The following is a 26950-nucleotide window of genomic DNA, read 5'->3' on the forward strand; positions in this document are numbered from 1 at the left end:
CAGCTGAGGGCCCGTTCGCTCTGATCCCAAGCCTGCAATGCTTCCCAGATCCCTGCAAGCCCTCGCAGAGGCAGAGCAATGCTCTTGCTGCCTGGGGAACTGAGCCTTCCCTTTGCATTTCCCACCTTCCCAGAGCATAAAGATTTCTTGCTGGACACACTTGAAGGATGTGAGCTACAAGCACGCAGCACCACACTAGCAGGTCGCTTCTTAGGAAGAAGTGACTCAGCTGAAAGATGTTTAAGAATCTTGGTCTGACATGGGGAAGCAATATCCTTTTCCAGGCAGAGGACTGAGGATGCTGGCTGTGTCTCTCCAGCTATCAATAACGCCCTTTGAGAAGTCTTCTTAAAGTCGGATGCGTTAACGATGAGAACAACAGGTCAGAAAACATGTGATAAAAGCATTCAGATTAGCCAAGTGAAAATTGCAGGGCAGTTTTCTCCCAAGAAAAATTGGAATTCACAAAAACACATGGTCCTAATAGTTTGATTCTTTTTCCAAGGTATTCCTGCCTTTTTCCTGTGAGTTTTATCTATCTCCTAAGGGTGCCATTCAACATTTGCAAGTTAACATCAGGGTTTGCGTGAGGCAAAAGTCACCATGATTGTTTCCTAATCTACCTACTTATTCATATACATGTACAGAAAAAGGAAATAGTTTTATTTTCTGAATAAAAACCCCTGTGACTTACCCACATTTATTTTAAATTAGTGCTTTAACTCAAAGCTACCACTTACATGCAGATTATCCACATACCAGCATTTCCTGCTTGTTTCAAAATGTTCTCAAGCATACAGCCTATTCTTTTTAACGCTCGGATGTGCCAGTGCTTCCCAAGATCACAGGTAGAGCACAGTTCAGGCTAGCTTTGCTCTCGGGAAACTGCCAGAGTACTTCTTCCGTGGTGACTATCCCTCAGGCAGCTTTTCTTAAAGCTGAAGGAAGCTCGTTCCAGTGAGCTCAGCCAAGCTGGATAGATGCCTGCAGCTGCTTCTGGTAGTGTCTGTGCTGCCACACTACCTCCGTATTCCAGGGCATGCCAAAAGGGATTTACCGTTGTCAGGAGCCCAGAGGCAGGAACACGCTCCTCAGTCCGTGATGCTGCAGGAGGCAGTGCTTACCTTTTTTCACTCCTTCTTTCCCCTGGAAACCACCTGAGTATGGTTCTCCGGACACCTCTCTGTCACTCTCACCTGGTTATAAGACGGTTAGTAAGCAGCCTCAAGAGAGAAGGTGGGGACGCTGGTGCTGCCACTGCTCCTCCCTGGATGCCCACGGCACCATGAATGATTTGAGAAAGACTGTCAGAAGCATGGGCGTTAGCCTGACTAGCAACTTCCAGCATAACTATAGGTCTTTAAACAGCAGAAAAACGGAGGCATGAGGTTTAGCTGCTCAAAGGACAGGTGCCAAACTTGTGGAAGGAAAACCAAACCAAACCAAAAAGGCAAGCAGAAAATAAGCCTATTCAACCTGTGCTTAACTTCACTGTGCAGCAACAGAAAAGGCCTCTCTGTACCTCCACCTCCCCGGGTCCCATGTTATCCTCAAGGCGGAGGTGGCCCTGAGAGCTTGAACTCTGTTCTATGGAAGAAAGTGAAGATGGTCTTCAAGAACATGGACAAAGGGCAATGAACTAAATTTGAGATGGGCCATGAGAGACATTTTTCTTTGATGCGGCTAAATCTGCTTCTGCAGAGGAGCGCGCTAAGCTTCCTGGGTATTTAGTGCCGAGAGAGAAAAGTGAAATTTCTGATTGCCAGCTAACAGAAACTTCTCCCTAAGGAGATTCAAATGGTAATTAGCAGGTCCAGTGGGTCATTTAGCTCCTTTTTCCTGCTGAGGAGGATGACACTGTTGATTAGTTTTAGCCTGCTTTCAGTTCATTCTGTTATTTTGGGTATCTCTCTTGAAAATCAGCCCACGGCCTTTCTTCCACCAAGATGCTGCCCCTCTAATGATGGGAGAAGGGAATGTTCCTTGGAGGTTTCCCCTGTGTGGGGACACTGTGACCACAGATGAACTCCCTAGCTCTCGCCGAGGCTGGTCAGCACAATTTTGTCATATCTTTAAGCTGTCACCTAACCTGTAGAGGGGAAACTAGCTCTAGGAAGCTGGCTTCCTAAGGAAGAAGACAGCCGTTTTTTCTGCTGTTCATGCCTGCCTGTGTATGTAGAGAAGCCATGAGGGCTTTCCAGAGTCAGGGTGCCACTAGCATGTGCTCCTCCGTTACTGCTCCCTGCAGACACTGTACAGGAGAGCCCTGTACAGTTGATTTGTTGGTCTCATAAAACTGAATACTTTGTTGGGCACAAGAGGCCTCTCACTTCCCAGACACCTTGAAGCTTCATCACAAGCAGATCCCATCACAGGTGGCCTCAGCTAAGCCTGCAGGATTTCTCTGCCTCCTCCTTCTCCATACCATCAGATATTTTTCTTTTTACTCCCTAGCACTCGGTGCTGGTACCGCATGAGAAAGGAAGGTGCTGGGAGCAGCGGCTGTAGCAGTGGAGCTGTTAGCAAAGGGGCTGAGAGGTTCCTAGTGTCGGAGTGGGAAGACGGTCCCGGAGTAACGATGGAGTCTCAATATGAGTATGGTCGTTCTCCTTTATTACAGGGTTTATATAGAAAAAAAGGTGATAGCACGCGCTAGCTATAACGTTATTATTGGCTAAGCTTCTATGTCCACGCGCCTTATACAATACTCTAATTGGTACGATACCCCGTTTCACGCGACACTATCTTATTCTCTATTGGCTGCGCAAACTTCTTCACGAGGTGTCCAGCAGTTACTGATCTCATTCTTCAGCATCCAGGTGTTGTTTGTCAGGCTCTTCTTATCTTCCTTTTTCCCGGCGTACAAGGACACAGCGTCCTTGTCTGCTCCAGTATTTTGTAAACTTATGCTTCGTTCCCACATAACGGCTGGATTGCTCACATGCCTTCGCCCAGCCAAGAAATCCTCAACAATTCCCCCTTTTTGTTTTTGAGCAATCTAGGCTTGCTTAGTAACTTGGGATGCCATTTTTCCTTAACAAGCTGAACAAGGTAAAATTATTGCAATAGCTATAATTACAATAGTGCCCATAATTCTTCGAGCCAACCCATTACCCCTAATGACCCAAACCATGAGGACTATGAGGAAGATGAACCATCCATACATTCTTGTGTCATCTTGCTCCACAAACTCAGCCCAGCAATCGGTAGGTGCCAGCTTTCCGTGGGCGTCCCCACAGAGGCAACGATGGCCTCACCGTACACCAGCCCGATGCTCTTCGGAAAATCCCGGTATTTATACATTTGCAGAGGAACGGGTTTTAGCACACGTGGCCAGCGGGTGCCAAAAGTCCACCTCGGTTGCAATCTATGACGCATGCGCTTGCTGGCCAGGCACGCTGCACGAGTCATAGCCATCTTGTCTACCGGTTTGTGGGCTTTATGATGCGGTTGCGGTGCACAGAGAATCTTGACCTGTTATGTTAACCAAGGTGACCTATACATTAGTTTTTGGTTGAGGTGGTATTCATATTGCCACACCATCTATGATGCTCCAGAGGATGATGGTCATGCAAATCGAACAGGAGTCCGTCGTGGTTCTGCATCTGTGGAAACACAATCAACCTTGTTCCCAGGTTATTAATGGAAATAGACCTTGCCCCTAATTTTGGCTTTAACTAACTTTTACGTTTACCCCACACTGTCTTCCCATAATCACACTATGTTTAATCAAATTATGCTTAACAAACTTTTTACCTAAATCAAGTTCTATATACAATAAGGCATGCTGTTCTAAAACCCTCTCTGAAGGACTCAATGTCCCCTAGTCCTCTAAAGTGTAATACTCTATTAGTCAGAATCTGTTGGATCAGTGGCTCCAGCACCCGCCAGTGCTGTGTCAGTTGCCATTGGGACAATTCTGGGTCCAGCATCAGTGCGAAGCCATGGCTTGACCCACTTAGCCGGGATCCAGTGAAGGCCTCAATCTGTAAGCAGACACATATACCCTCTCCTAATAAGTTTTACTTCTGCTGGTCCGCACCATTTCCCGGACTCTGGGTCCTTATACATTACCATAATTCCTGTACTTCGATGCGTCCTTTTTGCCTGTAAAAGAGCATGATGCACTACCATTCGTGGGTCTTTGTGATCACCTGTCAATCTAAGATAATTTAGCACAAATAAGGCTTTGGCCAATCGTTCCTCTGGGAGTAAGCCCTGGGTTCCCCCTTTTTGTTTTTGCAGCATGTTCTTTAAGGTTTGGTTGGCCCGTCCGACAATAGCCTGTCCTGCGGGAAGGTGTGGAATACCCGTACTATGGTAAATTCCCCACAAATTACAAAATCAAGCAAATTGTGTAGAACCATAGGCCGGGCCATTGTCTGTCTTAATTTCTTTAGGCACACCCAGCACTGCAAAAGAAGCGTGAAGATGTCATTCAATATGTAAGGCCTTTTCTCCAGTTTGTGCCGTGGCCCACATGGCAGCAGGATAGGTATCAATACACACATGTACATAACGCTTTGCACCAAACCACGTGACATGGGTGACATCCATTTGCCACAACTGTAATGGTAAGAGACCTCATGGGTTAACCCCACAGCCCAAGCCCAGCCCTTCCTTTTGACAATCGGGGCATGCTTTAATGATACCTTGGGCATCAGTGAGTGGTAAGTCAAATTGCTTTGCTAACATCCTAGCGGGTTGGTGCAAGAACGCATGTGATTGCCGTGCTTGTTGAAAACGATTCCCTGGAGGAGGCTCCCATGCCGCTGCAACCAATTGGTCAGCTCTGTCATTTCTCGTTTCTCATCTGCACGTGTGGTCCTACGAAAGAGTTCTACCAGAGGGGCCATATCGTTATTAGTGATACCGCAAAGATTCCACACCCACTGGATATCTCCCACAAGCTTCTGGACATCATGTACCATTGAAATTTCTAACATTGCCAGCATCTATGTGCCACCTCAAATACTTCCAAGGTGCTGTCTTTTGCACCTTTTCAGGAGTAATTATTACTCCGCGATGGCTTGAGATGTCTTGTAATTGAGTTAAAATTTCATCTTGTAAATGTCATCCATATAATGATAAATTATCAACTGAGGAAACTGCTTTCTTACAGGCTTTAATGCCCAGGCCACATATACCTGACACATCGTGGGGGAATTGCGCATTCATTGCGGTAACACGACCCAGTGGTATCTCTTATAGGGCTCTGCCTTGTTAATCGACGGTACCGAAAAGGCGAACCGTTCAGCGTCATCTGGGTGCAAGGGAATGGTGAAAAAACAATCCTTTAGATCTATAATTAACAAATCCCATTCTTCTGGAAGCATAACTGGAGACGGCAAACCCAGCTGCAGGGCTCCCATACTGTGCATCACTGCATTCACAGCTCTAAGGTCATGTAACAGTCTCCATTTCCCAGTTTTCTTGGGAATGGTAAATATTGGTGTATTCCATGGACTAGTAGAAGGAACAACATGTCCCGCTCTCAATTGGTCCTTAACTAACTCTTGTATTTTTAGCAGCTTTTCAGAATTTAGCGGCTACTGATCAATCCAAACAGGCTTATTTGTTTTCCAGCTAATTTTCAGGATTGGCTGCCCCTCCGTGACTGCTCCTAAAAAGGATGGGTCACTAACATTGTCTTCATTTGGCTCAATAAATCACGGCCTATGAGGCCAAACAATTCAGTTGGGGTAGTCATGACATACGGACGCGTCGTAACATGTTCACCGTCAGGGAACACAAATGTAATCGGTAGCTGACTTACTAAGGTGGCTTGTGTGCCCCCTATCCCTGCAATGCCAAAATTTGGATTGATCAATGGTCATGATGGAGGCCAAATATATCGTGAAATAATCGTAACATTAGCTCCTGTATCGATTGTCATCAGTTTCTTGACGATAACTCCGTCAGGCCCTTCCAATTGCTCTACCTTTTCTGGTTTACCTTTTGTTATGTCCATGGCAAAGTATACCTGCAGTTTCCCTGTGGAGCCGAATCCACCATCTCCACGTTGTACTTCACCTGGGTTTGGAACACACAACCTGAATGGAACTAATTGTGCTATTCTGGTACCTTTAGGAATAGAAACAGGAGGGATTAAAACATGAATTATAATTTTCACAGTCCCACAATAATCTGCATCAATAAGCCCTGGGACTACCAGGATTCCTTTTAGAGCTGTTGAAGATTGCCCCATTAAAAATGTACTAAGCCCAAACCCCAATGGTCCCTTTACGTTGAATGTGTACTGTAGTTTCCACGCCCACTCTGGAGCTTCCTGCAGTGGTGGATCTGGTGGTTGCGAGGCTGCTTGAGGGCTGGCAGCCCAAATCCCTTGCATTTGTGTCGTCGCGCGAGGGGCCTTCAAGCTCGGTGTAAAGTTTTCCTTCTTCCTGCATTCTTGGTGGTATTGTCATCTTTCTTACAACTGTTGCACCATCTTTTTGTTAGCAGAAACTCTACATTGGCTCTTGATGTGTCCAAGTTTACCACAATTAAAACACTTGACCGAGGGTTTCTTACTGGCTTTATCAATAAGCGGATTCTGTACTGACTCACAGCAGTCTTTAATTTCTCAAGGACTTTCCCGTCTCTTTTTTTTTTCTTTTTTCTTTTTTTAATTTTTTTTTTTTTTTTTTTTTCCAATGCCTCTCCCTCTCGTCCGCAGAGGCTATTGCAGGCAGCTCCGCGTCTATTGCGGGCGCAGTTGGTTTCACCGTCTCTGGTTCCGAGAGGCGGGATGGATTAAAGGGCGGTGGCGGGGGGGGCGGATGGTTCTGCCCGGGGGCCTGCGGTGGCTGCGCCTGGCAGCGGCCATTCCATGGCCGGCTGACACGCGCTGCTGCAAGGCGGTGGGGGGGGGGGCAGAAAGGGGGGAGGAGGGAGGGGGGGGGAATGCGGCGGTTCTTGATCGTCTCCCGGGCTTCCCTCATCCTCAGAGGAGGAAGGCTCAGTGTCTATTACCGATACTGACCGCGGCTGAGATTCCCTCGGGCGGCAATCGGCACTCCCTTGTTTAGGATCGCACTGTCCTGTTTCTGGGTCGCCAGGTGAATTATTTAAAAGCTCAGTAGCTGACGCTTTCATAGGGGCAACAACCCCTCTAGCGGTTTTCGTGGTTTCCGAGTCGAAAATACGTGTGGACTCAGGAATAGTAGTCTCAGTGCCCAACATTGCGGAGGCAGCCTTGGCCATTTTTTTTTCTGCTATCATTTGTAGAAGGTGATTCATTACTTCTCGCCAAGTCTGTCCGAAAGCTTTTGCGGTACGAGTCCCCTTAATCGTCTCGTCCACAACTTATCTCCCAGTTCACAAAACTCTGTGGCACTGAACATAGTCTCAGGAGTCTTAAAACATCCTCTCTCTTTTCCCCAATGACACAGCTCTTGTAGCTTCCCTGTGCTCACACTGGCCTCTCGCTTTGCGAGAATTAACAGTGTGAGTGCCGCTTCACAATCCATAGTAAATAAAAGCGGTCTTACCGGTGCAGGTCCAAACCGGTGCGTGCAGTTTGGAATCCAGCTCTCTGCCCAAATTCTCACAGATGCCTCCTGCTCCGCCCTCCCGTCTTCGTCTGCTCCGCCGAGTCTTGTGAGCAGATTTGAGAAGCCCTCCGTCTGTTCTCGGCCCAGTTATAACAGATTTGAGGGTCCCTGTTCGGGCGCCAAATATCGGGAAGAACGGCCGTAGTCAAGAATCACACTCAATATGAGTTAACATCTTGCTCGTTTACTGTTCAGACGTCTTGACATTTATACAAGACTGACTTGTCCACGCGCCTTATACAATGCTCTAATTGGTACGATACCCCGTTTCACGCAACACTATCTTATTCTCTATTGGCTGTGCAAGCTTCTTCACGAGGCGTCCAGCAGTTACTTATCTCATTCTTCAGAATCCAGGTGTTGTTTGTCAGGCTCTTCTTATCTTCTTTTTTCCCAGCGTACAAAACACAGCGTCCTTGTCTGCTCCAGTATTTTGTAAACTTATGCTTCGTTCCCAGCTAAAGGCTGGATTGCTCACATGCCTTTGCCCAGCCAAGAAATCCTCAACACGTCTCGAAACTGCCATCATCTCCCCAGATCTATGGGGCTCCCTGAAACCGCTATCATCTCCTCTGATATATGGGGCACGTCGAAACTGCCACCATCTCCCCAGATCTATGGTGCTCCTCGAAACCGCCATCATCTCCCCAGATCTATGGGGCTCCATGAACCTACCAGCATCTCCCCAGATATATGGAGTTCCCTGAAACTGCCAGTATCTCCCCAGATCTATGGGGTGCCTTGAAACTACCATCGTCTTCCCAGATCTATGGGGCTCCTCGATACCGCCATCATCTCCCCAGATCTAACGGGCTCCAGGAAACTGCCAGCATCTTCCCACATCTATAGGGCTCCTCAAAACCGCCGATGTCTCCCAGGATCTATGGCGCACTCTGAATGCGATAGTGACTCACAGGACCTATGGGGTGCCCCGAAACAGCTAGAGTCTCATAGGATCGATGGGGCACCCCAAATCCGACGGCATTTCCTCAGCTCTATGGGGCTCCCTGAAACCGCCATCATTTCCCCATCTCTATGGCGCTCCCTGAAACTGCTATCATCTCCTCAGATCTATGGGGATCCTCGAAACTGCCAGCATCTCCCCAGATCTATGGGGCTCCTCGAAACTGCCTGCATCTCCCCACATCTATGGAGTTCTCTGAAACTGCCAGCATGTCCCCAGATCTATGGGTGCCTCAAAACCACCATCATCCTCCCAGATCTATAGGGCTCCTCGATACAGCCATCATCTCCCCAGATCTAAGGGGCTCCCTGAAACTGTTATCGTCTCCCACATACATGGGGCTCCTCAAAACCGCCGATGTCTCCCAGGATCTGTCGGGCATCCTGAATACGATAGTGACTCCCAGGGCCTATGGGGTGCCCCAAAACCGCCAGTGTCTATGGGGCGCCCCAAATTCAACGGCATTTACCCAGATCTATGGGGCTCCTTCAAACTGCCAGTATCTCCCCAGATTTACGGGGTACCTCAAAACTACAATCATCTTCCCAGATCTACGGGGCTCCTCAAAACCGCCATCGTCTCCCCAGATCTAAGGGGCTCCAGAAAACTGCCAACATCTCCCCACATCTATGGGGCTTCTCATTACCGCCGATGTCGCCCAAGATCTATGGGGCGCCCTGAATACGATAGTGACTCCCAGGACCTATGGGGTGCCCCGAAATTGCCGGTGTCTCGTAGGATCTATGGGGCGCCCCAAATCTGATGACATTCCCCAGCTCTATGGGGCTCCTTGAGACTGCCAGTGTCTCCCTAGATCTACGGGGTTCCCTGAAACTGCAGGAATCTCCCCAGATCTATGGGGTGCCTCGAAACCACCATCATCTCCCCACATCTAAGGGGCTCCTCAAAACTGCCGATGTCTCCCTGAAACCGCTATCATCTCCCCAGTTCTATGGGGCTCCTTGAAACTGCCAGCATCTCCCCAGAGATATGGAGTTCCCTGAAACTGCCAGCATCTCCCCAGATGTATGGGGTGCCTCGAAACCCCCATCATCTCCCCAGATGTACGGGGCTCACTGAAACTGCCAGCATCTCCCCAGATCTATGAGATGCCTCGAAACCCCCATCATCACCCCAGATCTACGAGGCTCCCTGAAACCGCCATCATCTCCCCAGATCTATAGGGCAACCCAAATCCGATGGCATTTCCCCAGATCTATGGGGATCCTTGATACTGCCATCATCTTTCCAGATCTATGGGGCTCCCTGAAACCGCCATCATCTCCCTAGATCTATGGGGATTCCTGAACCTAGCAGCATCTTCCCAGATCTATGGAGTTCTCTGAAACTGCCAGCATCTCCCCAGATCTATGGGGCTCCTTGAAACCACAACCATCTCCCCAGATCTATGGGGCTTCTCAAAACCGCCGATGTGTCCCAGGATCTGTTGGGCATCCTGAATACAATAGTGACTCCCAGGGCCTATGGGATGCCTCGAAACCGCCAGTGTCTTGTAGGATCTATGGGGTGCCCCAAATCCGAAGGCATTTCCTCAGGTCTATGGGGCTTCCTGAAACTGCCAGCATCTCCCCACATCTAAGGGGCTCCTCAAAACCACCGATGTCTCCTAGGACCTATGGGGTACCCTGAATACAATAGTGACTCCCAGGGCCTAAGGGGTGCTCCGAAACCGCCAGTGTCTAGTAGGATCTATGGGGCACCCAAAATCCAACGACATTTCCCCAGCTCTATGGGGCTCCCTGAAACCGCTATCATCTCCCCAGATCTATGGGGCACCTCGAAACTGCCAGCATCTCCCCAGATCTATGGAGTTCCCTGAAACTGCCATCATCTCCCCAGAACTATCGGGTGCCTCGAAACTACCATCATTTTCCCAGATCTATGGGGCTCCTCGATACCGCCATCATCTCCCCAGATATAAGGGGCTCCCTGAAACCGCTATCATCTCCTCTGATCTAAGAGGCCCCTCGAAACTGCCAGCATCTCCCAAGATTTATGGGGCTCCTCGAAACTGCCAGCATCTCCCCAGATCTATGGAGTTCCCTGAAACTGCCAGCATCTCCCCACATCTATGGGATGCCCCAAAACTGCTGATGTGTCCCAGGATCTATGGGGCACCCTAAATGCGATAGTGACTCCCTGGACCTAGTGGGTACCCCGAAACCGCCAGTGTCTCGTAGGATCTATGGGGCGCCCCAAATCCGATGGCATTTCCCCAGCTCTATGGGGCTCCCTGAAACTGCCAGCATGTCCCCAGATCTATGGGGCTCCTCGATACCACCATCATCTCCCCAGATCTAAGGGGCTCCCTGAAACTGCCATCATCTCCTCAGATCCATGGTGATCCTCGACACCGCCATCAACTCCCCAGATCTAAGGGGCTCCAGAAAACTGCCAGCATCTCCCCACATCTATGGGGCTCCTCAAAACTGCCGATTTCTCCCAAGATCTGTGGGGCATCCTGAATACGATAGTGACTCCCAGGGCCTATGGGGTGCCCCGAAACCACTGGTGTCTTGTAGTATCTATGGGGTGCCCCAAATCTGATGGCATTTCCCCAGGTCTATTGGGCTCCTTGAAACTGTCAGTGTCTCCCTAGATCTATGGGGCGCCTTGAAACTACCAGCGTCTCCCCAGATTTACGGGGTGCCTCGAAACTACCAGCATCTCCCCAGATCTACGGGGCTCCCTGAAACTGCAGGAATCTCCCCAGATCTATGGGGCTTCTCGAAACCACCATCATCTCCGCATATCTATGGGGCTCCTCAAAACTGCCGATGTGTCCCAGGATCTATAGGGCACCCTGAATACGATAGTGATTCCCAGGGTCTATGGGGTGCCCTGAAACCGCCAGTGTCTCGTAGGATCTATGGGGCACACCAAATCCAACGGCATTTCCCCAGCTCTATGGGCTCCTTAAAACTGCCATCATCTCCCCGGATCTATGGGACGTCTCGAAAACGCCATCATCTCCCCAGATCTATGGGGCTCCCTGAACCAACCAGTATCTCCCCAGATCTATGGAATTCCCTGAAACCGCTATCATCTCCCCAGATCTAAGGGGCTCGCTGAAACCACCGTCATCTCCCAGATCTATGGTGCTCCTCAATACCGCCATCATCTCTCCACATCTAAGGGGCTCCTGCAAACTGCTATCATCTCCCCACATCTATGGGGCTCCTCAAAACCACCGATGTCTCCCAGGATCTGTGGGGCATCCTGAACACAATAGTGACTCCCAGGGCCTATGGGGTGCTCCGAAACAGCTAGTGTCTTGTAGGATGTATGGGGCGCCCCAAATCCGACGGCAATTCCCCAGCTCTATGGGGCTCCTTGAAACTGCCAGCATCTCCCCAGATCTATGGGACGTCTCGAAACCGCCATCGTCTCACCAGATCTATGAGGCTCCCTGAAACTGCTAGCATCTCCCCAGATCTATGGGTCTCCTCAAAACCGCCGATGTCGTCTAGGATCTATGGGGCGCTCTGAATACGATAGTGACTCCCAGGACCTATGGGCTGCCCTGAAACCGCCGGTGTCTCGAAGGATCTATGGGACGCCCCAAATCTGATGACATTTCCGCAGGTCTATGGGGCTCCTTGAAACTGCCAGTGTCTCCCCAGATCTATGGGGTGCCTTGAAACTACCAGCGTCTCCCCAGTTTTATGGGGCGCCTTGAAACTACCAGCATCTCCCCAGATCTAAAGGGCTCCCTGCAACCGCCATCATCTTCCCAGATCTATGGGGTTCCTTGAAACCGCCATCATCTCCCCAGATCTATGGGGCTCCCTGAACCTACCAGCATTTCCCCAGACTATGGAGTTCCTTGAAACTGCCATCATGTCCCCGGATCTATGGGGCACCTCGAAACTTCCAGCGTCTCCACAGATGTATAGAGTTTCCTGAAACTGCCAGCATCTCCCCAGATCTATGGGGCTCCCTGAACCTACCAGCATCTCTCCAGATCTATGGGGATCTCTGAAACAGCCATCATCTGCCCAGATCTAAGGGGCTCCCTGAAACCTCCATCATCCCCTCAGACCTATGTTGCTCCCCGACACCGCCATCATCTCCCCAGATCTAAGAGGCTCCCGGAAACTGCCAGCATCTCCCCACATCTATGGGGCTCCTCAAAACCGCCGATGTCTCCTGGGATCTATGGGGCACTCTGAATGTGATAGTGACTCCCAGGACCTATAGGATTCCCCGAAACCGCCAGTGTCTCGTAGGATCTATGGGGTGCCCCAAATCCGATGGCATTTCCCCAGCTCTATGGGTCTCCCTCAAACCGCTATCATCTCCCCAGATCTATGGGGCTCCCTGAAACCGCCATCATCTCCCCAGAGTTATGGAGTTTCCTGAAACTGACAGCATCTCCCCAGACCTATGAGATGCCTCGAAAACGCCGATGTCTCCCAGGATCTATGGGGCACCCTGTATATGATGGTGACTCCCTGGACCTAGTGGGGTGCCCCGAAAATGCCAGTGTCTCGTAGGATCTATGGGGCGCCTCAAATCCGATGGCATTTCCCCAGATCTATGGTGGACCTTGAAACTACCAGCGTCTCCCCAGATATACAGGGCGCCTCGAAACAGCCATCATCTCCCCAGATCTATGGGGCACCTCGATACCGCCATCATCTCCCCACATCTAAGGAGCTCCCTGAAACTGCCATCATCTCCCCAGATCTAACGGGCTCCTGGAAACTGCCAGCATCTCCCCACATCTATGGGGCTCCTCAAAACCGCTGATGTCTCCAGGATCTGTGTGGCATGCTGAATACCATAGTGACTCCCAGGGCCTATGGGGTGCCCCGAAACCACCAGTGTCTCGTAGGATGTATGGGGTGCCCCAAATCCGACAGCATTTCCCCAGATCTATGAGGCTCCTTGAAACCGCCATCATCTCCCCAGATCTATGGGGCGCCTCGAAACCGCCGATGTCTCCCAGGATCTGTGTGGCATGCTGAATACCATAGTGACTCCCAGGGCCTATGGGGTGCCCCGAAACCACCAGTGTCTCGTAGGATGTATGGGGTGCCCCAAATCTGACGGCATTTCCCCAGATCTATGAGGCTCCTTGAAACCGCCATCATCTCCCCGGATCTATGGGGCGCCTTGAAACCGCCAATGTCTCCCCAGATTTTGTCACAGTCCACTCGGTGGACTCGTGATGGTTCATTTGCTATGGTCTCGAAAGTGCAAAATTACGGTGACCAACACCAGAGGGGATAGCAGTAATCACACAGTAAAACTTTATTGTATTGCCTGTGAGGAGGCACGCGATAGTTAGAGATGGGTGAAAGAAAGGAGAAAAGTAAAGTTAAGTTTAGAGAGAGGAGAAAGAGGGGTTATAGCTACCACCGCTGATCTCACAACGTCCTGACGGTCCTGGGTCTAGCTGATGCTGCGTTGTCGATCGTCGTGGTCCTTGGTGGGGAAGCTTCCAACTTCGGTTGTTCAGACATCATCTTTTATGCTTAGTAACACACCTTGCTCCACCTCTGCCTCAGGAGTCTCCACCCTTCTCAGAATACAATTATCATATCTCCGCCCTTCTTGAGCGAGGCTATCATGCAGGCGCGGGGTCAGTGTCCGAGGCGTGGTTAGTCTTGGAGGCAGGTAGCCTTCGACCAGGAGGTGTGTTTTGGTATTATAATGAAGCAAAGTTCGTCTAAAGTTCATGATTTCTTCGTCGGTGTTATGCCAACTGTGGCAATTCATCCTTTTTGCAGTAGCTATGCGGTTATCTCTAACGGTTCCAGCCAGGTACCTTCCAGGAACCTTGTACCGCACATTCCGTCCTTGGGACCGGCCGCTGCGCTCCAAACAGGCCATTGTCAGGTAATGTACTGTTCATGTTCCTGATGACAATGTTGAGACAATGCTGATTTTCTGACCGACTCTTACACCACCCCGTGACTCAACATGGTCGTCAGGACCGCTTGGTGGTAGCATGATAAAGGAGAAAAAGAAGAAAAGGAAAAGAAAAGAGGGAGAAAGAGAAGGAGAGAAGATAAAAAGGAAATTGCAGTGATATCAATTACAATCAAAACTGTTTATCAATTGTTTTGGGGATGTCTACATTGGATGGGACGTCAAGCATATTATATTTTTTCAATATAGACATCAAACGTGTTAACCGATTCATCATTTTCCAGGTTATGGCATACAATACTGCTGACAAAACCAATATCAAGAGAACCACGATGGGGTGACACAACGTGTTCAGGATGACTGTAGCAGTAGGCGATCATCCGAAAAGTGTGTCCCACCATCTATGTTCTGCATCCTTTTGCACTCTTTCTAAAACTCGGTGTATTTCTTTCTCATCATGATGAACAGTTATTAAGGTTTTCTGTCCGTTTTCCCTAATTTTTCCCCAAATCTCAACCAAATCCTTGTGTTGTAATAACTGTTTTACCAAAGTGAGATTCATTCCAATGGGTATAGGTAACAATTCATCAATCAACATATAGTTAGATTGCAAAAGTTGGTGGGATGTGACCGGGGCTGAACAGGAAAAATCACAGCCAACAATCTTAGTAAAATTACAAACACAAAAATTTGAATGATTTTTAGTCTCTACAACTACCTCATCTACAGATAGAGAGTCACAAACAGTCCTCAAACATACACAGCCTTTGCTGATATACATGAGTACTGTTTCAGGGTTTTCATTAGGATGAATCTCAAAATGGCAGATATTTTGTTCAGTATCTAAACAAATATCTTGCGCCTCAATTGCATTACCTTCACAAACAAATCCTTGTTGTTCTCGTACAATGCAAGATTCCAAATTAACAGTTTGCCATTTTTCATCCACCTTTCGGGCCCATACTCTATGCTCAGAGGGAGAGAGTATAGTTCCGTTGTGGTTCAACCCTAATGCAATAATGGGATAAATTGGGTATATGGTAGCATTATATATAGTAAGCACAAAAATTGTAGCTAGGTTTGTAATGGGATCATAAGTAAAGTTCACCAGATTCCACCAGGATTGGAGTTCCTTCTCAAAATCAGTGGCACTGTCCCAAATTATTTTCCGAATTTCGGTGGGGAGGATACCTTTCCCTTACATTTACCTTTTCCCATTTTGGTAATCTATTTGACAACAGCCACTGGTTAGTCCCTAAAGCCAATAAAGAAGATCGCAAAGGCTGTTGTAATTTAGCCAAATCACTAATTGAGGTAGCCAACTTGTTCATTATTACTTCCGAACCGATGCTATTTAAAACTCCCAATCCTGTTCCCAAAACACTGGTTAGGTCTCTCCGTGTTCTTCTTATGGGAAGAGTTCGTTTTTGCAGCCAGGTTGTCCATCCCTCGTAAGAGGTCCTTAGGAAAGGTGAGCAAGCTGGCTGAATGTCTGAAACATTGTTCTGCAATGACAATTCAACTTGCTTGAGAGACCATGCCGGGTTAAACAACATTTGTTGTAGGCCCGTATTTCTGATCACATATGGTCCAATTTCAAAGGGTTTTTTCGGCTAAGCACGACAGTTGGTTGGGTAGTAGGTATTACAACGTCTATTTTAAATCCTCTCCAGTATTTAGTGTTATTTTTACCACACATAACTTTATAAGAGTATTGCACAGCAGTCAAATTTAGCCAACAGTCTAGGTTTTGATTTTTACACAACAAAATAGGGCCATGTGGTCCAATTCCATAACTGTCTGTGGATTCAATGTGAGATTCAGTGATCCGTCTGCATCTTATTGTAATGTTATTTCCTTGTACCACTGTGAAAGAGGGTATAACTTCATCTTTGTCAGTTAGCGTGAAAAGGGTATCTATGCCATTGTGCGTGACTACTGCAACAAGCATCACTAGAGGACTAGTTACAGCATTAATTTTGAATTTAAAAGTTAGGCCTGATAGCCCTTCTGTTGGTGGATTAGATCACCAATCGCACACCATGTAGACTGACTTGGTCAAAGTGAAATTATACCAACAATCTCCTTGTTCCTTAATACAGGATTTGGTGATTTCAACATTAGTGGTACTTGGGTCTAGGGAGTAGTTACCGACATTCTTTTGACGGCAACACATAATGAGACAATCCTGCTTGTTACACCTCTACCCTGTAGTAGGACAGAGTTTCGCAGTGATGTTGGAACTAGGGTCCAACAGATTTCCACAGATCGTAATTGAAGAGGCTTTCTCATGAAGAGATCCTTCCACCTTTCTGCATCCCACTTGGATTTTTTCTCCAATCGTTCCAGTCAGGACACGGACCCAGTCTTTTTTGTCCCATTCCCCCCACTCAAGTGGGTGGTACACTTCAGAATCATGCATTACTACAGTGGCTAAGTTTGGGAGACGGTCTTTGGGATACTGTCCCATACTCCAAGTATACTGGACAATAGCTTGGGACCATGGCCATTCTGTATTCTTTTGGTTACAGATTAGTGGTGAGATACAAAAAAGTACTACTAGTCTAATTAAGTGATTCATAATTCATGCTGTTCTTGGCGTCCCTCGGAGTTCTTCTGTAAAACAAAAAGAAACAAAACTTGCCTCTCTGAGGCAAAAGAGATTAATACTATACAGAAAATTAAAATGATGGAATTATCCAGCGAGTATTTATCCGATGCTCCTTCCCTAGGGCATCGGATGCTACCCATGAGTATACATTCAGTGGGGTTTTTAGTACCAGTGATACACTTCCTACGGTGGGAAGTTCTACCAGGACAGGTTGTCCAGGGAAATGTGCTGGATTCTTAGAATCATCTGGTCCCTTTAATGAGGGAACTAGAGAGGGAGCCTTCGGGCAAAAGGCAGTAATTTTGGGGCATCCATTTTCCCCCCATCTGTCGTTTACACCTTTGACAGCTTCCCATAGGCGGGCATCCCAATTTCCCTCCTGTGGTTTCAAGAGTCGTTTTAAGAGACCATTTGTTCTTTCTACAATTCCATTGGCCTGTGGATAGTATGGAGTGTGGAAGACCGATTTAATCCCTTCCCTTCGTGCCCAATCCTGTACAATTTTGGCTGTGAAGTGGGAGCCATTGTCAGATTGTATTTCTTGTGGTTTTGGAAAAGTTCCAAACCATTCACGCAGTGCTTTCACAGTCTTTTCTCCCCTAGCTCTGTTAAAAGCTTCGGCTTGGACTAGCCCTGATGTTATCTCCACTCCTACCAGCACAAAGCGTTTTCCTCCTGATTTCTTAAAGGGGCCTATATAATCTACCTGCCAAGCAGCCCACAAGCCTTTACCCTCTCTTAAATGCAGAGGGTCATCTTCTAGGGGGTGTCTTTCGAGCCGTGTACGGCACTGTTCACAGGCTGATATGCAGGTTTTACACATTTCCCTAGCGACAGGCCAACCTCTGGCAAGGGCTTCACGATACAGATCTTTAGCTCCCGTATGTTTACGTTTTATATGCAACCATTCTAACAAACGATCCCAATCTTCTGTGATCTGGTCCTTTTGTACAGGAGCTAGTCTTGCTGATTCATCGGCTTTGTTGTTCCATTCTCCTGCCGAGCCCCCATCAACTTGATGAGAAGCTACCCATCCCACAGCAAAGTTCCCTTGGCTAACAATGCTCAGGATTCCTTGCCACTTGTCCTTTTGCCACACTGGAATTCTGTTAACTTCCCATCCATTTTGCTCCCAAAAAGGGAGCCATTCAGTACATCCTTTAAACACTGCGTAGGAATCGGTATATATGTGGACAGGGGAAGCGGTTTGTGCTTCATGCTTGAAAACGCTCCATACTGCAATTAATTCTCCTACCTGGGCACTCCCTTCTCCCTCTGTTATTATCTGTTCATTAGTAGTAGCGTGGAGGGCTACTGCCCCGTATTTCCACACTTTTCCTTCTCGTTTTGCAGAAGCGTCGATAAACCAAGCATTCACTAACTGATGGTGGGAGAAAGGAGGGGCTACCTGAATAACTGAGATAGGTTTGTCTTGGCTGCCATCCAGGCTTTCCGTTTCTTGGATAGCTAAGTTTTTTAAAGCTCCTTCAGTCACTGAGAAAAGGTTACAATAGTGTTCAATCTGGGCATACCACTTTTGTACCGAGGCTCTCTGGGCCACCCCGTCAGGAGGGGGGGTCCCGTTAGTGACTGCTTTTATAACTTTGAACGGGCCTCTTAGCACGATTGGTTGCTGACATGTAATTTTCTCCACTTCTATGAGAGCCATGCTAACCACAAACAAACCTTTCTCCCAAGCAGTATATCTCTTCTCAGCATCCTTAAAGCCGCGGGAGTAAAATCCTACAGGGTGGGTTGCACCCTCAAGACCACGTTGCCAAATGTGTACTGACAATCCTGTTGTGGCAAACCCCCATTCTACCTGAAAAGGGTCTGTAGGGTGGATAGGGCCAAGAGCCTGATGAACTGTTGCTTCAAAAATTAACAATTGCATTGCTTCTTCCTGAGAAGCAGTCCATTCCCATTTGGCCCCTTTTCTCAGTAAATCGTAAAGAGGTCTGGCAATGATAGAAAAGTCTGGGATATGTTTTCTCCAGAATACCAATAACCCTAAAGCATGCTGCAAATCCTTTTTTGATTCAGGCATTTTAATCTGATCTAGAGAAGTGAGGGTGTCTGGTGGGATACATGTCATTCCCCCTTTCCACCAAATTCCCAAAAACTTTACTTCTTCTGAGGGTTTTTGGATCTTTTCTGGGGGAATTTGCAAACCCAAGTTCTCCAAATGAGAGATTATGTTCTGTTGGGTTGCCCCCACCTCCTTTTCTTTATCTCCACCCACAAGAATATCATCAATATACCGATAGACAGCTATGCCATCGTCTTTTGGTATTTTCTCCAGTTCTTGGGCCAAAGCGTGGTGAGCTAGTGTAGGGGAGTGTTTGTATCCCTGAGGCAGCCGGGTAAAGGTAAATTGTTGTCCCTCCCAAGTAAAAGCAAAACAATCTCTGTCTTCTGGCTGCAAAGGTATCATGAAAAACATATCTTTAACATCTATGGTTGCATGATCGGATGAGCTTTCTCCTGAATTGTTATTACCAGTTCAGCCATATTAGGGAGTGGGGCAGTTAGAGGCCCTGTGTTAGCATTCAGCCTTCGAAAATCTACTGTGAGCCTCCACTTCCCATTAGGTTTTTTCACTGGCCATACCGGCGAGTTAAAAGGAGAATGGGTATTTATCACCACTCCTTGTTCCCGCATCTCCTGTATGACTGGTTTGATACCTTCCTTTGCTCCCAGGGGGCGGGGATATTGTTTAACACTAGTTACTTTGCTAAATGGCAGAGGGGGTGCGGTTTGAAGTAGCCTGATGTTCAGCTGTGGCGTCCCAAAAGTCCACAACAATCCTTCTGAGTCCTCCCACCCCCTTCCTTTAAGGGCATCTATTCCTAACAGGTTAGTCAGAATGTTCCCAACCACCATGTTAATAGTGATCGTGCCTCCTCTCCCAGCAGCATCAGCTTTACCGGAACAACATTCATAACTTCTGTTATGACCCTAAAACATTCAAGACACAAGCGTTTCGCTTAGAGGGAATCACCCCACACCTCTGTGCATCTTCCTCAGTCAGGGCAGAGATCTGTGCACCAGTGTCAATTAAAAGGGTTACGGGTGCATGCTTAGGACCTACAATAGCTGTAATCAATAAATCTCCTCTGTTAGTTTTAGTGAGCTCTCAGATGTAAATCCATCCTCCGTTCCCCCGCCCACTGCTAAGGAACGGAGGTTCTAGTTTCCCTGCTGACTTTCCCCGTCGCCTGTGCTCTCTGCGGGTGGGGGGCTGTGGGCATGACAGGAGAGATTTCTCTATTTGATCCGAAGTGCTGTGGGTGTTGTTTCGGACCATACCACTTTGATATCATTTTACTCAGTTTTTTAAGGGGTACACCATCCATCACATTTCTGGGAATTCCCTTTTTAATTCCCAAAGCCCACCATTGTTGTCGAGTCAGGGGCTGTCTTCCTCCTCCCCCAGTTTTAGAGTAGGAGTAGTCAGCAACAATGGCGGGGTCAGTGGGAGCGGTTACAGTTTTACTAACAGATAGGGGTAGATCTTTAGCTCCTATTTGACAGATTCCTTTAGGTTTCTCCTCCAAAGTTCTCACAGGACTGTATTTTCTGCTATAATCTATCAATTCCTGTGCTACCTCTCCCCATGTCCACATCCTTTTATGTTTTGAGTGGGAAGGAGTCGAGCTATGATTGAAAGGTGAATCTATGCTAACATTAGTTTCATCTCTTTTGCCTTTAATAAAGCTCTCCAACTTTTCTACAGGGTCTGAAGACGCTATGGTCCTTTGGAGAACAATCCCGGAAGATTTGAGTGATTCTGGGAGTCCCCTCATCAAAGGAGTCATGATTTCAGGATTCACTGGCAACATCATTGGGGATTGACATCCGGGAACTAACTTCCTTTCATGTATCATTTGCAGGCAGGCTGCTTTGTGCACACTTTCTAGCAATTGATCAGCTGTGCCTGTGATTGCTAGGGGATCTCCCCTGTCTAAGGGGTTCAGCCCTCCGGCCCAATAGGCAGCCCGCTGGGTTAGGGACCATGGGGCACGTCTATCCCCTGTTGTTAAAAAGACACCGTGGCCCCAGTAACTACTAGCTTCCCTTTCATTTAACTGAATTTGGTCCCCTCCAGTTAAAGATACACGCCACACATACTCTGTTTTGGATTCTTTGGGAAGGCGCCCATATTCTCTTTTCTTTTTGGCCAATTCAGTGGGAGTGTATGTTATCTCTTTAGTTGTAATATGTGGGTCGTTATCCTCATCATTTATATCAGTATATTCTGCTTTAATCAAGGGCCTCACTTGGGGGTTTTCCCTGAAGCGTTTCCTTGCTTCCTCTAGTTCCTTTTGGGGGTATACCTGACTTATTTGCCGAATACCCATCTTTTCCATCTTCATTTCTGTCTCATTCAATGATTCAGCAGACTTTGAAAGTTCTTCTTTCAAGGCATCTTTTAGACAGCAATTTTCTTCCTCCTTTTCCTCTGCTTGTTGTTTGTACAAGCAAATTACTCTCTCTTTCTCTGCTAACTGCTCTTCCAGGTTGGAGGTTGTTTTCTGCAAAAGTTGTACCAAATTTTCAAGGGATTCTATGATTTGTTTTCCTGGCTACACCACTTATAGCGGTCTTCAATTGAACTGCACAGATTATCGCTTTGCCCTTGCCTGACCGTGATCTAGCCTCATTATGTATAGAAATCACTCGGTCTCTTACACTCTGTAAATTTGCCCAATTGTCTTGAGCCCACTCTTCCCCAGGTGGGGAGGGTCGAGCTCCATACTTTGCCAAGAGTGCATAAAATGAGTCAAGATTTTTTTACTGATGGAGAGTTTTGATAACCATTCTTTTCAGTCATTTTTGTTGTGAAGAGCCAAACTCACTTGGGGGAGGTCAAACTTAGTTACACCACACATGCAACAACTGCTGCATCGCCCTCCTCTTCCCCGAGTGGCTGAAGAGAACAAAATCTCACTTCGGGGAGTCAAAACTTAGTTGCTCACAAGTGCAGACTTTCTCTGCTTGTCCCTTCAACTTCCCCTGGTAGTCAGTAGTCAACCTCATCTAATGAGGACAGTTCCCCCTTTTGCACTAAGAGATCCTTGCACTTGATCCTGATAGACAGAGCCTATTCGAGTTTGGGGTGAAATACACTGAGGTGTGTGCAGTGTGCGGGAATCCCAAATTGCCCCCCTTGCTTTCTGGACACCTCTCACCCTTTCAGGTGTAGGGCCAGGTGCGGCTGGAACGAAACATTCTTCCCCTGTTACAAACTACACAAAACCTGCACCCCTCTGTCTCTCAGGATCCTGTCCATGACGCCAGTTTAATGTCACGGTCCACTCGGTGGACTCATGATGGTTCGTTTGCTACGATCTCGAAAGTGCAAAATTAAGGTGACCAACACCAGAGGGGATAGCAGTAATCACACAGTAAAACTTTATTGTATTGCCTGTGAGGAGGCACGCGATAGTTAGAGATGGGTGAAAGAAAGGAGAAAAGTAAAGTTAAGTTTAGAGAGAGGAGAAAGAGAGGTTATAGCTACCACCGCTGATCTCACGACGTCCTAATGGTCCCGGGTCCAACTGTTGCTGCGTCATCGATCGTCATGGTCCTTGGTGGGGAAGCTTCCAACTTCCGTTGTTCAGAAGTCATCTTTTATGCTTAGTAACACGCCTTGCTCCACCTCTGCCTCAGGAGTCTCCGCCCTTCTCAGAATACAATTATCATATCTCCGCCCTTCTTGAGCGAGGCTATCATGCAGGCGCGGGGTCAGTGTCCGAGGCGTGGTTAGTCTTGGAGGCGGGTACCCTTCGACCAGGAGGTGTGTTTTGGTATTATAATGAAGCAAAGTTCGTCTAAAGTTCATGATTTCTTCATGGATGTTATGGCAACAGTTGCAATCCATCCTTTTTGACAGTAGCTATGCGGTTATCTCTAACGGTTCCAGCCAGGTACCTTCCAGGAACCTTGTACCGCATATTCTGTCCTCGGGACCGGCCGCTGCGCTCCAAACAGGCCATTGTCAGGTAATGTACTGTTCATGTTCCTGATGACGATGTTGAGACAATGCTGATTTTCTGACCGACTCCTACACCTCCCCAGGGGATGGGGGTCAGGGCTGGGCCATCCAGCTTGCTGAAGCACACCAAGGGCTTTCATAGTGACCGCCACAGTAAAATTTCCTTCTGTAACAAGTGCCTCCAACTTCCTGCTTCACCAACCCCCAGGACAGGAACTTTGTCTGCTCCTTCCCTGCATGGACTCTTCAGTGACAGAGTTCAGCAGGGCCTGCTAACACCCTCACAAACCTGGAGGTTTGCTTCCAATTTTGACTTCTCTAGAGGCTTGGTCAGTCTTTAAGGATCTGCAGTTCAGGAATTCGGCACCAGAGGGCTCATTAGCATGCAAAACAGTCCAAGGAGCCAAGCCTGGGCATAATTTGCCTTTAGTCTTGTAGTAGGCTGACCCTGGCTGGGCGCCAGGTGCCCATCAAAGCCACTCTATCACTCCCCCTCCTCAGCTGGACAGGGGGAGAGAAAATATAACAAAAGGCTCGTGGGTCAAGTTAAGGACAGTTTAATAAAGTGAAAGCAAATGTCGCATGCGAAAGCAAAGAAAAACAAATTATGTTATTCTCTACTTCCCATCAGCAGTCAATGTCTGGCCACTTCCTGGGAAGCAGGGCTTCAGTATGCATAGTGGTTGCTCCAGAAGACGAAAATGCTCCCCTTCCATCTCCCTTTACTCAGCTTTTATAGCTGAGTCCTATGGTATGGAATATCTGTTTGGTTAGTTTGGATCAGCTGTCCTGGCTATGTCCCCTCCTAAGATCTTGCCCAGTCCCAGCCTGCCATTGAGGGGGGCAAAAATGTTGGAGAGACAGCCTTGATGCTGTGCCAGCACTGCTCAGCAGTAGCCAAAGCACTGGTGTGTTATCAACACCTTTCTAGCTACTGATGCAGAGCACAGCACTAGGAGGGCTGCTACCGGGCGAATTAACTCCATCGCAGCCAGACCCAATACAAGTCTTCAATTTTTCTGTGGTGAATTAGAGAGATTTCAGGAGTGTAGTCAAAGTGAGAAGATGTCAAAGCAAAGAGACCAAGTGAATAAAATGCTTGATTTTGAATAGCCAATTCTGCATTCATCCCAATGTATTTGGGTTACAGGAATCTCTTCAAGTAGAGTCTGCACCACCTAGACCCATGTGGCTGGACTGGCAGAGCCACCTGCAGCAGGGGAATCCCCATCTCGCAGGCTGAGGCATGCAGTCAAGATGCAAACGTCTGCAGTGCCACTTCTTACAGGGCTCCAGGCAGACCGTGAGCCATATTTCATGACCCTCTGAGTCTGAACCATCAGTCCCAGTTCTGCACATCTCTTTATCCATCCATCCATCCATCCATCCATCCCTCCATCCCTCCCTCCTTCCATCCATCCCTCCCTCCCTCCCTCCGGCCACCCTTCCAAATGTCCTGTATGCAATAATATAATAAAAGACATCCACTGATCATCCACCCTCATCCAGAAATCCAGCCCTTTCATCCTAGAAAGCCATGAGGTTGGTCTCTCATGATCCACCCTGGACAAATCCATGCTGGCCATGCCCAGTCACCATCCTCTTCATCTTCCCAGAAATATCATCCAGGAGGACATGCTCAGGGACACACTGCTCTCCAATTGGAGGTTAAACAGCCTTTTGTTCCCCTGGTAATCTTCTGGCCTGTGTTGGAAGAGAACTGTCAACTTCTTTGAAAGCCGTCAGGGACTTGTCCTGATCTCCAGGATCTGTCAACAGTGATGAGAGTGAGCTACAAAATTGGCTTTCTCCCTCTCCAGCCTTGGAGGATTCCCCTCTACTCCCAGGGGCTGTTCAAGGCTGACGTTGCTCAAGTAACCTCTGACTTATCCCCACTCACTGCTGGTTGTTTTCCTCCAGGGTCCTGTCGCCAGTCACAAAGGCCTGGCAGAAGTCACAGCCAAAGAAGTCATTCAGTTCCTCAGCCTTACCTGCTCCTACACTTAGGAAGTTCAGCACAAGGCCCACATTATCCCTATCTATTGTTTTATGGTTAATGAACCAATATCAGCTTACCTTGCTGCCTCTATCCTGCCCTGCATCTCTCAAGACAATGGGATCTTTGGCTTTGGCATCATCCCTACATCCTGGGACAAGGTTTGTACATTCTGTCGGCAGCTTTCCCTGCTTCCACCTCCTGCCTGTTGCCTTTTTGCCCTGGAGCTCAGTCAGTTCACACAAGCAGCCTCCGGAGATGGTTGCTTCTCTTCAAGGGTATTTGGGGAGATCCTTCTTGTGCTTGGAGGAGGCTGTTTTGTAAGGCCTATCAGATTTCCCATGCTGCTTCACCCAACAGAGCTGCTTCCCATGGCACCACTTGTCTCAGTCTCCTGAGTGTGTCCAAGTCTTCTCCTCTGGAGTCCCAGGTCTGTGCTCTCCTGCTGGCCTTGCTCACTGCCCTTTGGTGTCTCATCCCCCACTAATTCATGGCCATGACAGCCAAGACTGACACTGAATATCATCACATCTCTAACCAGCTTTTCCTTGTTGGCCAGGATCAGGTCTAGGTGAGAATCACCCTTGGTGGCCCACCTGGCAGCTGTCTGAAGAAGTTGTCCCAATAGCCAACTTCAGGCTGTTGGCACCCTGTTGCTTTGCCTTGCCAGGGAATGCCAGGGCACTTGAAGTTGTTCACCACAGGAACCTGCTCATGAACCTGGAGACTTCCTGGGGCTGCTGACAAAAGTCCTTTTCTGCTTCCTCTCCCTGAGCAAGCAGTTTGTAACTGCAAACACAAGGTCACTTTTGCTGACTCCTGCTCTGATCCTAAATTACAAAAGCTAGTCCAACCTCTTGTCTGTCACAGAGAGGACTGCCACAAATCCAAGATTCCCTTTCATGAAGGGGGCCTAGTCCTCATTGTCCCTGCTGTTCCCTGGGCAGAGTCTGTATCCCTCCATTGCAGCACCACAGCTCAGCAAGCTGTCCCACTACATCTCATTTAGTCCAAAACCACCACAGTTCTGTGACAAGCCATGGGTCTCCAGCTCCTCCTGGCAGTGCACATTTGGGCCACAACATCTCAGCTGTGACAGCGTACTGGACCACAGACTTCTCACAGGGAAACCTGAACACTGGTCCACACCAGAAAAATATTGAACATCGAATTCTTAGGGCTGCGCTGCGCTGCACCCTGCTGCACGTACAGCACGGCCATCAGACCTGTGTTATGCTGCACAGATCCCTTGGCCACAGGACAAACTCAGCAGCATGTTGTCACACAAAAGCCTGCAGGCAGGTCCCACTCTGTACTGGATATTATATCTGCTGCGTGGCCTTGCCTGTATCTAACTGTGCAGCAAGATGTTCTCATGAAAACATCACTTCTCTTTGACTGTTGAGACGATGAGTAGAGTTGTTTGTTTTGTAAGAAAATCCTACAGTAGCTTGAATGAACAACACAGGAGACTGTCTTCTATGGATGGGGTCTGCATGCTTTGCTTCACTTGGGCAGAAGGCCCGTTCAATGCTACACCACCTGGGGTTCCCACCATCTAAAGGGACCGAAGATGATCTGCATGATTCTCTCCTCAGAGTGTTAACGATGATGAACATAATTCTAAAAGGTAGCTCACAGTGTCCGAATCCCATTCTTACTGGGGTCATAACAGACCAGCTCCTCCTGAGGAAAAACACCCTCTCAGCACCCTTGGATGCAGCCCCTATGGTTCCCATGGACTGGTAAGGGAGTAGTTTGCTTGTCTAACCCCAGGCTTGATCCCCATCCACTGCTGGTTGTTTTCCTCCAGAGTCCTGCCTCACAGCTCAAAGGCCTGGGAGACCTGGCTGGTAGTAACCAAGGCTATGACGTAAGGTACCTCAGATCTATCTACACCTAGGCTTCCTCATTTCAGCAGTGGTCC

Source organism: Haliaeetus albicilla, chromosome 30, assembly GCF_947461875.1.
Source record: "Haliaeetus albicilla chromosome 30, bHalAlb1.1, whole genome shotgun sequence".
Classification (NCBI taxonomy): Eukaryota; Metazoa; Chordata; class Aves; order Accipitriformes; family Accipitridae; genus Haliaeetus; species Haliaeetus albicilla.